The following is a 12,674-nucleotide window of genomic DNA, read 5'->3' as shown; positions in this document are numbered from 1 at the left end:
CATTAGTTTCTACTCTAGGGCAAAGTGATTCAGCGATCAGTTCAGTTCAGTCGCTCAGTTGTGTCCGACTCTTTGCGACCCCATGGACTGCAGCATGCCAGGCCTCACTGTGCATCACCAACTCCCGATCTTGGTCAAACTCCTGTCCATCGAGTCAATGATGCCATCCAACCATCTCGTCCCCTGTTGTCCCCTTTTCCTCCTGCCTTCTATCTTTCCCAGCATCAGGGTCTTTTCCAGAGAGTCAGTTCTTCCCAAAGGATTGTAGTTTCAGCTTCAGTATCAGTCCTTCCAATGAATATTCAGGATTGATCTTTAGCACAGACTGGTTTAATCTCCTTGCAGTCCAAGGGACTCTCAAGAGTGTTCTCCAACACCACGGTTCAAAAGCATCCATTCTTCGGCACTCAGCTTTCTTTATGGTCCAGCTCTCACATCCATACATGAGCACTGGAAAAACCATAGCCTTGACTAGACGGACCTTTGTTGGCAATGTAAAGTCTCTGCTTTTTCAGATGCTGTCTAGGTTGGTGATAGCTTTTCTTCCAAGGAGCAAGTGTCTTTTAATTTCATGGCTGCAGTCACCATCTGCAGTGATTTTGGACACGTCTGTGAGAGTTGGACTATTTTAATAGAAAGTCTTCCTCAGTGATTCAGCCATACGTATACATATACCCCCCACCTCTTGAGCCTCCCTTCCGCCTCTCCATCCCACTCTACTAGGTCATCACAGAGCACCTACGAAGCTGTGGATGTCACTGCTTTAATTCTCAGGCAGCCTTAAATGCTTTGTGCCGTCAAGGTTGTACGGCGAAGATGGCTTGCGATAGCCCCATCTGAAACACCATTTTTAGAAGGAAGCATGGTAGAAGCTATTACTGTTTCTCGCTTCCTTTCCTAGATGGATGGAGGTCTTTCAGACTCTTCCTAGCCTGTGTGGTCGTTCAGTCACCAAGTCACGTCCAGCTCTTTTGTGACCTACCAGGCTCCTCTGTCCCTGGGATTCTCCAGGCAGGAACACTGGAGTGGGTTGCCATTTCCTTCTCCAGGGCATCTTCCCCACCCAGGGATCAAACCCGCATCTCCTGCACTGGTAGGCAGATTCTTAACCAGTGAGCCACCTTGGAAGCCCACCCCCACCCCGACCATGTGTGCGCACTCAGTCACTCAGTCATGTCCAGCTCTTTGCGACCCCATTGTCTGCAGCCTGCCAGGCTCCTCCGACCATGGGATTCTCCAGGCATGAATACTGGAGTGGATAGACATTTCCTTCTCCCGGGGATCTTCCTGACCCAGGAATCGAACCCTCATCTCCTTTTTGGCAGGCAGATTCTTTACCTGCTGAGCCACCTGCGAAGTGAGAAACAGTTTATTTCCTTGTCCCCTTCTACAGAAACATTTATGGACAAAGAGAGTCAGCCAGACACATCTCTTCTCCCTTGCTAACCCTGCCCTTATCCAAGCCTGACGGTTCGCAGTTACTCCTTCCAGGGAGCTTTGGATCGCAGATTGCATCCTAACAGCTCAAATCACTGAGCTAATGTTTCCCCTCAGTAACTATCTCTCTCAGTTTTCACTGTCTCCCGGAGTTTGCTCGAACTCATGTCTATTGAATCAGTCATGCCGTCCAACCATCTCATCCTCTGTTGCCCTCTTCTCTGCTTGTCCTCAGTCTTTCCCAGCCTCAGGGTCTTTTCCAATGAGTCCTGGAAAAACCATGACTGAGCTTGAAAGCTCCCCGTGGAGGAAGCCTTTTCTGAAGCAACAACTTTGTGGAGAAGGTCAATTGTTGTCTGCATTCCCATGAGGCTGCCTGAGAAGGAGGTGCCTTGGTGCCTATCGCTGGAGGCTGAGTTGAGCTCGAAGAGGTGGTCCATCCGGGTCCTTGTGATCCTTCATTCCTCTGCAGCGAGAGATTGCTACAGCCTAGCCTTTGACTCACTCAAGCTCGTCTCCTTCCCCTGTGTCTCCAGGCTCTTTCTTCTTGGAGCCTCAGCCTTGACTGGGAGCCTGGAGTTCTGCTGACTGGACTGCGTCTTCATGCCTTTGAGGCCCCAAGGCTGGGGAATTTCCTCACATATCATGCTTGCTTGTTAAATGGATGGATGGATGGGTGGGTTAGTAGATGAATGCCCGAGTGGATGGATGATGGACCAGTGGATGGATGGTTGGGTAAATCAATGGGTGAATGAATAGATAGATGCGTGGTGAATGGATATGTAGATGGGTGGATGGCAAATGGACAGATGGGTAGATGGAGGGTTAGATGGATTTGTGGGTGGATGTGCAAGTGAATGGATGATGAATGGATGGATGGATGCATGGATGGATAAATGGATGGATAAATGGAGGAATAGATGGTGAGTGGTTGGATGGATGGGTGGATGGATGGTTAGATGGATTTGTAGATGGATGCGTATGTTAATGGATGATGAATGGATGGTGAGTAGCTGGTGGGTGGACGGATGGATGGTTAGAGGCTTAGATGGATTTGTGGATGGATGCATAAGTTAATGGATGATGAACGGATGGTGAGTAGCTGGTGGGTGGGTGGATGGATGGTCAGAGGCTTAGATGGATTTGTGGATGGGTGCCTAAGTGAATGGATGAGGAATGGATGGATAAATAGAGGAATGGATGCTGAGTGGTTGGGTGTGTGGATGACGGCTCATTCCAATGGCACAAGGCTCTCAACTCATTTTCCAAGGTTTTCCTGCCCGAGGTTTTCAGCAGGCTCCATCCACCTTGAATAGATAGCTGGCCATGTCACCTTGGCCTTCTGGGCCATTCGTCTGCTTGAATAGCTGTTTGGACCCATGGAGTCTCTGGCTGGCCTCGTTGAGTCCCTTGCTGTCCTTCCAGGTTCACTAACGTTTGGGTCTTGGGGTTTAGCTTGGCCAACAGTACCCTGCCCAGCCCTCATTAATGAGGCCACAGTGCAACCATCCACCACAGCAGCTCAAATACTGACATATTTGGAGCCTTTGATTTTCTTTTGCCCCTCCATGGGTCCCGTGGGCATGGGAAGACTTCAGCCCCATGCAGCCATGTCTGGTCTGAGCAGCCATGTCTGGTCTGAGCAACCACATCTGGTCTGAGCAGCCACGTCTAATCTGAGCAGCCACGTCTAATCTGAGCAGCCACGTCTGATCTGAGCAACCGTGTCTGATCTGAGCAGCCACGTCTGATCTGAGCAGCCACGTCTGGTCTGAGCAGCCACGTCTAATCTGAGCAGCCATGTCTAATCTGAGCAGCCACGTCTTATCTGAGAAGCCACGTCTGATCTGAGCAGCCATGTCTTATCTGAGCAGCCACGTCTGATCTGAGCAGCCACGTCTGATCTGAGCAACCGTGTCTGATCTGAGCAGCCACGTCTAATCTGAGCAGCCACGTCTGATCTGAGCAACCGTGTCTGATCTGAGCAGCCATGTCTAATCTGAGCAGCCATGTCTGATCTGAGCAACCATGTCTGGTCTGAGCAACCACGTCTTATCTGAGCAACCATGTCTGATCTAAGCAACAGCATTGTTTTTAAATTTCTCTTCCAACACTTTTCCCCAGCACGTTTTCCTAGCATAGTTTAGGTGAACTCTTTCTCTGACTTCTATTTGAGTTCACTGTCAGAGAGGCACACCCTACTCCTGGAGTGGGGAGCCTTTCCCTACTCCAGGGGATCTTCCCAACCCAGGGATCGAACCCAGGTCTCCCGCATTGCAGGTAGATTCTTTACCAGCTGAGCCACCAGGGAAACCCAAGAAGACTCGAGTGGATAGCTTATCCCTTCTCCAGAGGATCTTCCTGACCCAGGAATCAAACCAGGGTCTCCTGCATTGCAGGCAGGTTCTTTACCAGCTGAGCTACCAGGGAGGCCCTAGTTCTAAAGCTACTGTTTAAAAATTAGTGCATGGGGCCAGAAGACTGTTTTACCTTCAATGTGGCCACACCAGAGATGGCTCATTCCTGTCATTTTTCTCAGAAGGGCAAAGTAACAGAAATGAACATTTCTCTGCCCCTGTTTATTCAGGACAGTCGGTTCCTCCAGAGAGAAACCAGTATCTGTTGAAGGGAACATAAAGGAGAGGAAGAGACCTCATTGTCTTCAATTTCCGTTAATTGATTCCTAAGGAACCACGCTGTGACACGCGACAAATGAGGGTAGGGAGATGAAACTGCACAGAAAACCACGTAGGAGGCTCAAGCCAGACCGATTTGTTTTGAGGCCACTTAGAGGCTGTCTCACAAGGACACGCAATCATCACTTTTCCTTGTTTTCAGGGCACCAAGGATGCTCCACCGCCCGGAGGGAAACATCCGTCAGATGACTGTCCTTCTGGGATGAAGAAAAGAGAAAACACAGTCCTTTCAGGTCAGTTGAAAAGGCTCTGATGACTCGCCACGGGGATTCAGAACCTATTGGATAATGGTGGTGGTGCTGATGGTGGTGGTGATGGGGATGGGGATGAAGGGATGAAGCTGACGGTGCTGATGCTGATGCGATACTGGTGATGATGTCCTGTGACAGGGACAATGGTGATGCTGGTGATGAAGGGATCAAGGTGATGGTGCTGATGATACGATACTGGTGATGATGTCGTGTGATAGGGACGATGGTGCTCTTGGGGATGAAGGGATGAAGGTGACGGTGCTGATGCTGATGGGATACTGGTGATGACGTCCTGTGGTAGCGACGGTGATGATGCTGGTGGTGACGGGATGAAGGTGATGGTGCTGATGATGACACGATGATGGCGCCGTGAGCGGTGATGGCGTCGGTGGTGACTTCATAATGATGACGGTGTGACGGTGATGGTGACGGAGATAACAGGATGAAGATGATCCTGTTGCTCACACAGTAATGGCCCCCACAGTAATGGCCCCGGCGTCCACATGATGTTGGTGATGATGATGCTTTTGCTAATAAGCTATGAGGCTCAGAACATCAGATCAGACACACTTTAGTTTGGGGTATCATGAAGGATCTCCTTTTTACATGGCCTCATTTAACATGACTTAAGGCTATCTTTGGCATTGGCCTTCTTTGGGATTGGAATGAAAACTGACCTTTTCCAGTCCTGTGGCCACTGCTGAGTTTTCCAAATTTGCTGGCATATTGAGTGCAGCACTTTCACAGCATCATCTTTCAGGATTTGCTCAGCTGGAATGCCATCACCTCCACTAGCTTTGCTTGTAGTGATGCTTTCTAAGGCCCACTTGACTTCACATTCCAGGATGTCTGGCTCTAGATGAGTGATCACACCATCGTGATTATCTGGGTCATGAAGATCTTTTTTGTACAGTTCTTCTGTGTACTCCTGCCACCTCTTCTTAATATCTTCTGCTTCTGTTAGGTCCAGACCATTTCTGTCCTTTATCGAGCACATCTTTGCATGAAGTGTTCCCTTGGTATCTCGAATTTTCTTGAAGAGATCTCTACTCTTTCCCATTCTGTTGCTTTCCTCTATTTCTTTGCATTGATCGCTGAAGAAGGCTTTCTTATCTCTTCTTGCTATTCTTTGGAACTCTGCATTCAGATGCTTATATCTTTCCTTTTCTCCTTTGCTTTTCACCTCTCTTCTTTTCACAGCTATTTGTAAGGCCTCCTCAGACAGCCATTTTGCTTTTTTGCATTTCTTTTCCATGGGGATGGTCTTGATCCCTGTCTCCTGTACAATGTCACGAACCTCATTCCATAGTTCATCAGGCACTCTGTCTATCAGATCTAGGCCCTTAAATCTGTTTCTCACTTCCACTGTATAGTCATAAGGGATTTGATTTAGGTCACACCTGAATGGTTTAGTGGTTTTCCCTACTTTCTTCAATTTAAGTCTGAATTTGGCAATAAGGAGTTCATGATCTGAGCCACAGTCAGCTCCTGGTCTTGTTTTTGTGACAGTATAGAGCTTCTCCATGTTTGGCTGCAAAGAGTATAATCAATCTAACTTAGGTGTTGACCATCTGGTGAGCGCTGAAGAACTGATGCTTTTGAACTGTGGTGTTGGAGAAAACTCTTGAGAGTCCCTTGGACTGCAAGGAGATCCAACCAGTCCATTCTGAAGGGGATCAGTCCTGGGTGTTCATTGAAAGGACTGATGCTAAAGCTGAAACTCCAGTACTTTGGCCACCTCGTGCGAAGAGTTGACTCATTGGAAAAGACCCTGATGCTGGGAGGGATTGGGGGCAGGAGAAGAAGGGGACGACCGAGGATGAGATGGCTGGATGGCATCACCGACTCGATGGACGTGAGTCTGAGTGAACCCCGGGAGTTGGTGATGGACAGGGAGGCCGGGCGTGCTGTGATTCATGGGGTCGCAAAGAGTCGGACACGACTGAGCGACTGAACTGAACTGAACTGTACATATACATATATATGTATACATACATATACTGTGTGCACACATATGCATACACATGCCTACACGTACACACGTATGCTGTATATGCACATGAGCATGTACGTATATACACACACGTGCTATATACACATATATACGTATACACACAGACACTGTGCACACATATACAGATACTGCATATATACAGACATGTATACGTCTACCTACATACACTGTGTATACACACACACACATATACATTGTATGCACACATATACAGGGGCATACTGTCTACACACATATATACCCACGCACATTCTGTTCATTTCTTTTCTCTGGAGAACCCTAATATATCATTGCAACATGAATATTGAAATAAAACATCTCCCACGCACAATCTAATTTCCCCGCCATTCTGAGTCTTTTCTTTAGTAATTATGATGTGCAAATGTGTTTGTAATTATAGTGTTCTAATATTTAATTTGATATTCATTCATGAACATTTTATGTACGGCTTTCCCCATTAGTCGTGCTGACAACCTAGCGTTTCATCAAACGCGACGTGCTCTGTATCCAGCCTCCTGTAGAACTGTGCTCGCCATCTTTGCGCTTTCCTCCTCCTCATAATGCTATTATTTGCTCAGAAGAAACCCGATCAACAGGACCTGTTGGTCACACGGAATGGACATTTGCATTTTGTTGACACCAACTGTCTTTGTCCCTTTCTTCTCCGCTCCGAAAAATCAAGCTATGCCTTTGGAAGTGGAGTTGCCCCATGAAATTACAAGTGTTAGGCGCTCAGTCGTTTCTGAGTCTTTGCGAGTCCATGGACCGTAGCCCAGCAGGCTCCTCTGTCTGTGGGATTGTCCAGGCGAGAACACTGGAGTGGGTAGCTATTCGCTTCTCCAGGGGATCTTTCCCAACCCGGATCTCCCGCATTGTATGCAGCTTCTTTACTATCTGAGCCACCAGGGAAGCCCCTTAAATTACAAGGCACCAGTTAAATTTCCATTGTTTTAGTTTTTATATTTTATTTTTTTAAAGAAACATTTGCTTATTTATTTGGCTGTGCTGGTGTTATTGTAGCACACGGAATCTTTAGCTGCAGCGCGCGGGACACAGCTCCCCGGCCAGGGATCAAGCTCGCGCTCCCTTCACGGGAAGCGTAGAAGCAACCATGGGACTACCAGGGAAGTCCCTGAGCTTTTTATATACATTACAGAGTTTTAAGTGTAAGTACATATCAGATATTGCATAATAGACAATACACAGGAACCTAATATACACACATCCCATGGGATGTTTGAGACAAGTAGTGTATTGGGTGGGTTTCTGCGGAGGCTTGGACGGTAAAGAGTCTGGCTGCCCGTGCAGGACACCCGGGTTCAATCCCTGGGTCAGGAAGATTCCCCTTCTCCAGCTCATTTAGTTACAAGTATGTCCCGTGCAATATTTGAGACAAGTAATTTATGAAGTATGTCTCGTGTGATCTTTGAGACAAAGAATTCATTTACTGTTGGAGTATCCCAAGCAATATTTGAGACAAGTAGTTTATTTAGTATAAGTGGATCCCATGCAATATTTCAGACAAGTAGTTTATTTAGTAAAAGTATGTCCCGTGCTATGGTTGTGACTTACTTATACCAAAGAATATTGTTTGTTTGTTTTAATCTGAAACTCAAATGTGACTATGAGTCCTGTGTGTCGATTTGCTAAAGCCGGCAACCCTGTTTGAAACATTTGTCTAAGACCTAGAACCAGGCTGATGAAGCTGTTACAATCAGAATATCCCTTACTGTTCAGCACTTTGCAATCTGACCTTTGATGGGATCATTCAGTTCAGTTCAGTTCAGTTCAGTCGCTCAGTCGCGTCCGACTCTCTGTGACCCCATGAACCGCAGCACGCCAGGCCTCCCTGTCCATCACCAACTCCTGGAGTTCACCCAGACTCGCGTCCATCGAGTCCGTGATGCCATCCAGCCATCTCATCCTCTGTCGCCCCCTTCTCCTCCTGCCCCCAATCCCTCCCAGCCTCAGGGTCTTTTCCAGTGAGTCGGCTGTTTGCATCAGGCGGCCAGAGTACTGGAGGGAAATGTCTCACTAGACTCCTGACCTTAAGGAGGACATGAAAACCTTCGTCTTCTGTTTCGGGAGATATCAGGGGACAGGTGGAAAATGTGGCTCAAGTCTGACCAGTTCGCCGACTATTCTCTGAAGAAAACGGGGTTTCAGGGCTCTGTGTGTTCATGCTGCCTTCGAGATCCTAGCAGGACGCTCTGTTATCCCATGTCTTGAGATGCTTGTAGTGAGAGTCTTTACAAATACGTGCACCCAGCATTTTTCAGGGTGTTTCAGCAGGAATGTTGGGTCAAGTGAGTTAACTTTCCATGTTACCAGAAATAGCAAGCGTATTAAACGAGTGCAGCATGACAGGTTAAGAAGACAAGAAGAAAATCAGAATTAAGGATTTAAGTTATGTAACAGAAGGAAACTTTCACGGGTGTGTAACAAAGTCCATACCCGTAAAACAGAAATGACATTTCAAACCATCAGTTCCATCTTGCTATGTTCCACATATATGCATTAATATCCGGTCCCTGTGTTATCTTTCTGACTTACTTCAGTCTTTATAATACAGTTCATTTGCAGAGTGGAGATCCAGACTTGTGGGCACAGTGGGAGGAGGAGAACCTGAAAGTGAAACTCACTCAGTCATGTCCCACTCTTTGCAACCCCGTGGACTATGCGGTCCTTGGAATTCTCCAGACCAGAAAACTGAGGTGGGTGGCCTTTCCCTTCTCCAGGGGATCTTCCTGACCCAGGAATCGAACCCAGGTCTCCTAGAATTGCAGGCGGATTCTTTACCAGCTGAGCCACCAGGGAGGCCCTAGAATTCTCAAGTGGGTAGCCTATGCCTTCTCCAGGAGATCTTCCTGACCCAGGAATCGAACCGGAGTCTCCTGCATTGCAGGCGGATTCTTTACCAGCTGAGCTACGGGACAGAAGGAGAGAGAAGCATGGATACATATACACGGCTGTACGTAAGAACAGATGCTGGTGGGCGTCTGCTCTATGACTCAGGGAACTCAAACCAGTGATCTGAGACAACCTAGAGTGCTGGGATGGGGAAGGAGTGGGAGGTGGGAGGGAGGTTCAAGAGGGAGGGGAACATGTGTATATTTACGGCTGATTCGTGCTGGTGCATGGCAGAGACCAACACAGTATTGTAAAGCCATTATCCTGCAGTGAAAAATAGATAAATCAACTATTAGCTCAGAAAGAAAAAAAAAAAATTCCAAGTGGTATAAATAGGTCAGCCATATTCAGGGCCATACTCTCATGAAGACAACATTTGAAAACAAAAATACTTGCAAAGAAACGTGAATTTTTTTTATTTTTTGGTTGGGTTTTTTTTTTTCCCTACTTTACAATATTGTATTGGTTTTGCCATACATCAACGTGAATCCACCATGGGTATACACGTGTTCCCCATCCTGAATCCCCCTCTCCCTGGAATGTTTTTACTGAAATGCAGCTGATGGTCAAGGCTGAGCCAAGGTCCGCTGTAGAGCAAAGCCTTTCCGTTGTACACACGTCTATGCTGCTGCTGCTGCTAAGTCGCTTCAGTCGTGTCCGACTCTGTGCAACCCCATAGACGGCAGCCCACCAGGCTCCCCCGTCCCTGGGATTCTCCAGGCAAGAACACTGGAGTGGGTTGCCATTTCCTTCTCCAATGCATGAAAGTGAAAAGTGAAAGGGAAGTCTCTCAGTCGTATCCGGCTCTTCACGACCCCATAGACGGCAGCCCACCAGGCTCCCTTGTCCCTGGGATTCTTCAGGCAAGAACACCGGAGTGGGTTGCCATTTCCTTCTCCAATGCATGAACATGAAAAGTAAAAGTAATGTCGCTTAGTCATGTCCGACTCCTAGCGACCCCATGGACTGCAGCCCACCAGGCTCCCCCGTCCCTGGGATTCTCCAGGCAAGAGTACTGGAGTGGGTTGCTTTAAAAAATACTGCTTCCCATGCTGGTTTATGCCAGGATATTGAGTCTAGCTCCCTGAGCTCTGCAGTAGGACCTTGGTGTTTTCTCCATCCTGTATATAACTGTTGTCACCAGCTCACGCCAAACTCCCATCCATGCTTCCTCACTGCTCTGTCCTCTGGCAACCAGAAATCCATTCTCTGCGTCTGTAAATCGATTTCTGTTTGTGCGTGTGCTCACTCATGCCTGACTCTTTGCGACCCTACGGGCTGTATCCCACCCGGCTCCTCTGTGGAATTCTCCAGGCAAGAAGACTGCAGTGGGTTGTCATTTCTTTCTCTAGCAGATCTTCCTAATGCAGGGATCCATCCTGGGTCTCCTGCGTTGTGTAGGTAACTTTATTTATACCGTATTTTTAGATTCTGCAAGTAAGGGATATCATGAGGTATTAGCCTTTCTCTGTCTGATTTACTTCAGTTAGTAAGATCATCTCTGTGCCTTCCCTGGTGGCTCAGTGGCAAAGCATCTGCCTGAAATGTAGGAGACTCAGGTTCGACCCCTGGGTCGGGAAGATCCCCTGGAGAAGGGCATGGCCACCCAACTCCAGTATTTTTCCCTGGAGAATTCCATGAACAGAGGAGCCTGGTGGGCTACAGTCCATGCGTTTGCAAAGTGGGGCTGCTGCTGCTGCTGCTAAGTTGCTTCAGTCGTGTCCGACTCTGTGCGACCCCATAGACGGCAGCCCACCAGGCTCCGCCATCCCTGGGATTCTCCAGGCAAGAACTCTGGAGTGGGTTGCCATTTCCTTCTCCAATGCATGAAAGTGAAAAGTGAAAGTGAAGTCGCTCAGTCTTGACCTACTCTTAGCGACCCCATGGACTGCAGCCCACCAGGCTCCCCAGTCCATGGGATTTTCCAGGCAAGAACACCAGAGTGGGTTGCCATTTCCTTCTTCAATGCATGAAAGTGAAAAGTGAAAGTGAAGTCGCTGAGTTGTGTCCGACTCTTCACAACCTCATGGACTGCAGCCTACCAGGCTCCCCGGTCCATGGGATTTTCCAGGCAAGAGTGCTGCAGTGGGGTGCCATCGCCTTCTCCAAAAGCGGGGTTGCAAAGAGTCAAACGTGGTAGAGTGACTAACGCTTTCACTTTCAAGATCGTCGCTAGGTCCGTCCACGTAGTTGCAAATGGCACTGTTCCAGCCTTCCTCGTGGCCGAGTAATATTCCACGCTGTGTAGGTAGCACGTCTTCTTTATCTTTTCATCCGTCGATGAACACTTAGGTTGCTTCCATCTCTCAGCTGTTGTGAACAGCACTGCTGGGGCCATTGGGGTGCATGTATCTTTATGAATTGTGGTTTTCTCTAGGAATATGCCCAGGAGTGGGATTACTGGGTCATATGTTAGCTCCGTTTTTGTTTTCTGAGGAACTACAATACGGCTATCCACAGTGGCTGCACCAACTTACCTCCCCACCAACAGCGTAGGGGAGTCTTCGTAACTATTCCATAAACGTTGGTCACTCTGTTTTGTAGACGAGTTCATTTGCACCCTTTTTTGAGGATTCTACAGAAGCGCAATGTCATACATCGGTCAGTCTTTCTCTGGTTGACTTGGCGTGATACCGTCCACGTCCGTCCACGTGGTGTGCCATTGGCTCATTCTTTCTGATGACTGAGCAATATTCCATTGTATTATTCCACCTCTTGCTTATCCGTTCATCTGTCACAGGCCATTTGCATCGTTTCTGAGTCTTGGCTCTTGTCAATGGTTGTGCTATCAACTTTGGGCTGCATGTGTATTTTTGAAGGATAGTTTCCAACCGGGATAGTTTTTTGGAGAAGGCAATGGCACCCTACTCCAGTACTCTTGTCTGGAAAATCCCATGGATGGAGGAGCCTGGTGGGCTGCAGTCCATGGGGTCGCTAAGAGTCTGAAACAACTAACTGACTTCACTTTCACTTTTCACTTTCATGCATTGGAGAAGGAAATGGCAACCCACTCCAGTGTTCTTGCCTGGATATTCCCAGGGACACGGGAGCCTGGTGGGCTGCCATCTATGGGGTCGCACAGAGTCGGACACGACTAAAGCGACTTAGCAGCAGCAGCAGCAGATATCTTTTTGGAAGAAGAAGATTTAAACTCATCACCGTTTCAGAACTTTGTGGGTACGGCAAAAAGTACTCTTGGAGTGGGGTGGGGTGAGGGGACTGACCTTTTTTTAGAATGAGTTTACTTTTAAAATGAATTCAGCATTCGATTGAGAAGTGGATAAAGAGAAGCGTCCATCGCAAGAAAGTAATAAGTGGAACTTTTCAGTTACCGACAGAGGAACTGAATGACTGAGATCATGGATC

At 47.8% G+C, this 12,674-nt stretch overlaps 1 protein-coding gene across 2 annotated transcripts in view; it reads left to right on the top strand.

Annotated features, from left to right (window-relative positions):
• The window catches only part of DHRSX (dehydrogenase/reductase X-linked), a 182,244-nt gene extending 173,167 nt beyond the window's left edge, over positions 1-9,077 (top strand). The window contains exons 8-10 of one of the 2 annotated variants that reach the window (XR_001917643.1): positions 4,025-4,155; positions 4,276-4,366; positions 8,971-9,077. The gene's annotated coding sequence lies outside the window, so the exon portion shown is untranslated. The remainder of the gene's footprint in view (positions 1-4,024; positions 4,156-4,275; positions 4,367-8,970) is intronic. The other variant, XR_001917644.1, reaches the window with a different exon arrangement.
• The last annotated feature ends 3,597 nt before the right edge of the window (positions 9,078-12,674 follow it).

The sequence above is a fragment of the Capra hircus genome, unplaced genomic scaffold (genome assembly GCF_001704415.2).
Source record: "Capra hircus breed San Clemente unplaced genomic scaffold, ASM170441v1, whole genome shotgun sequence".
NCBI lineage: Eukaryota > Metazoa > Chordata > Mammalia > Artiodactyla > Bovidae > Capra > Capra hircus.
This window is presented reverse-complemented; position numbering and strand designations above follow the sequence as displayed.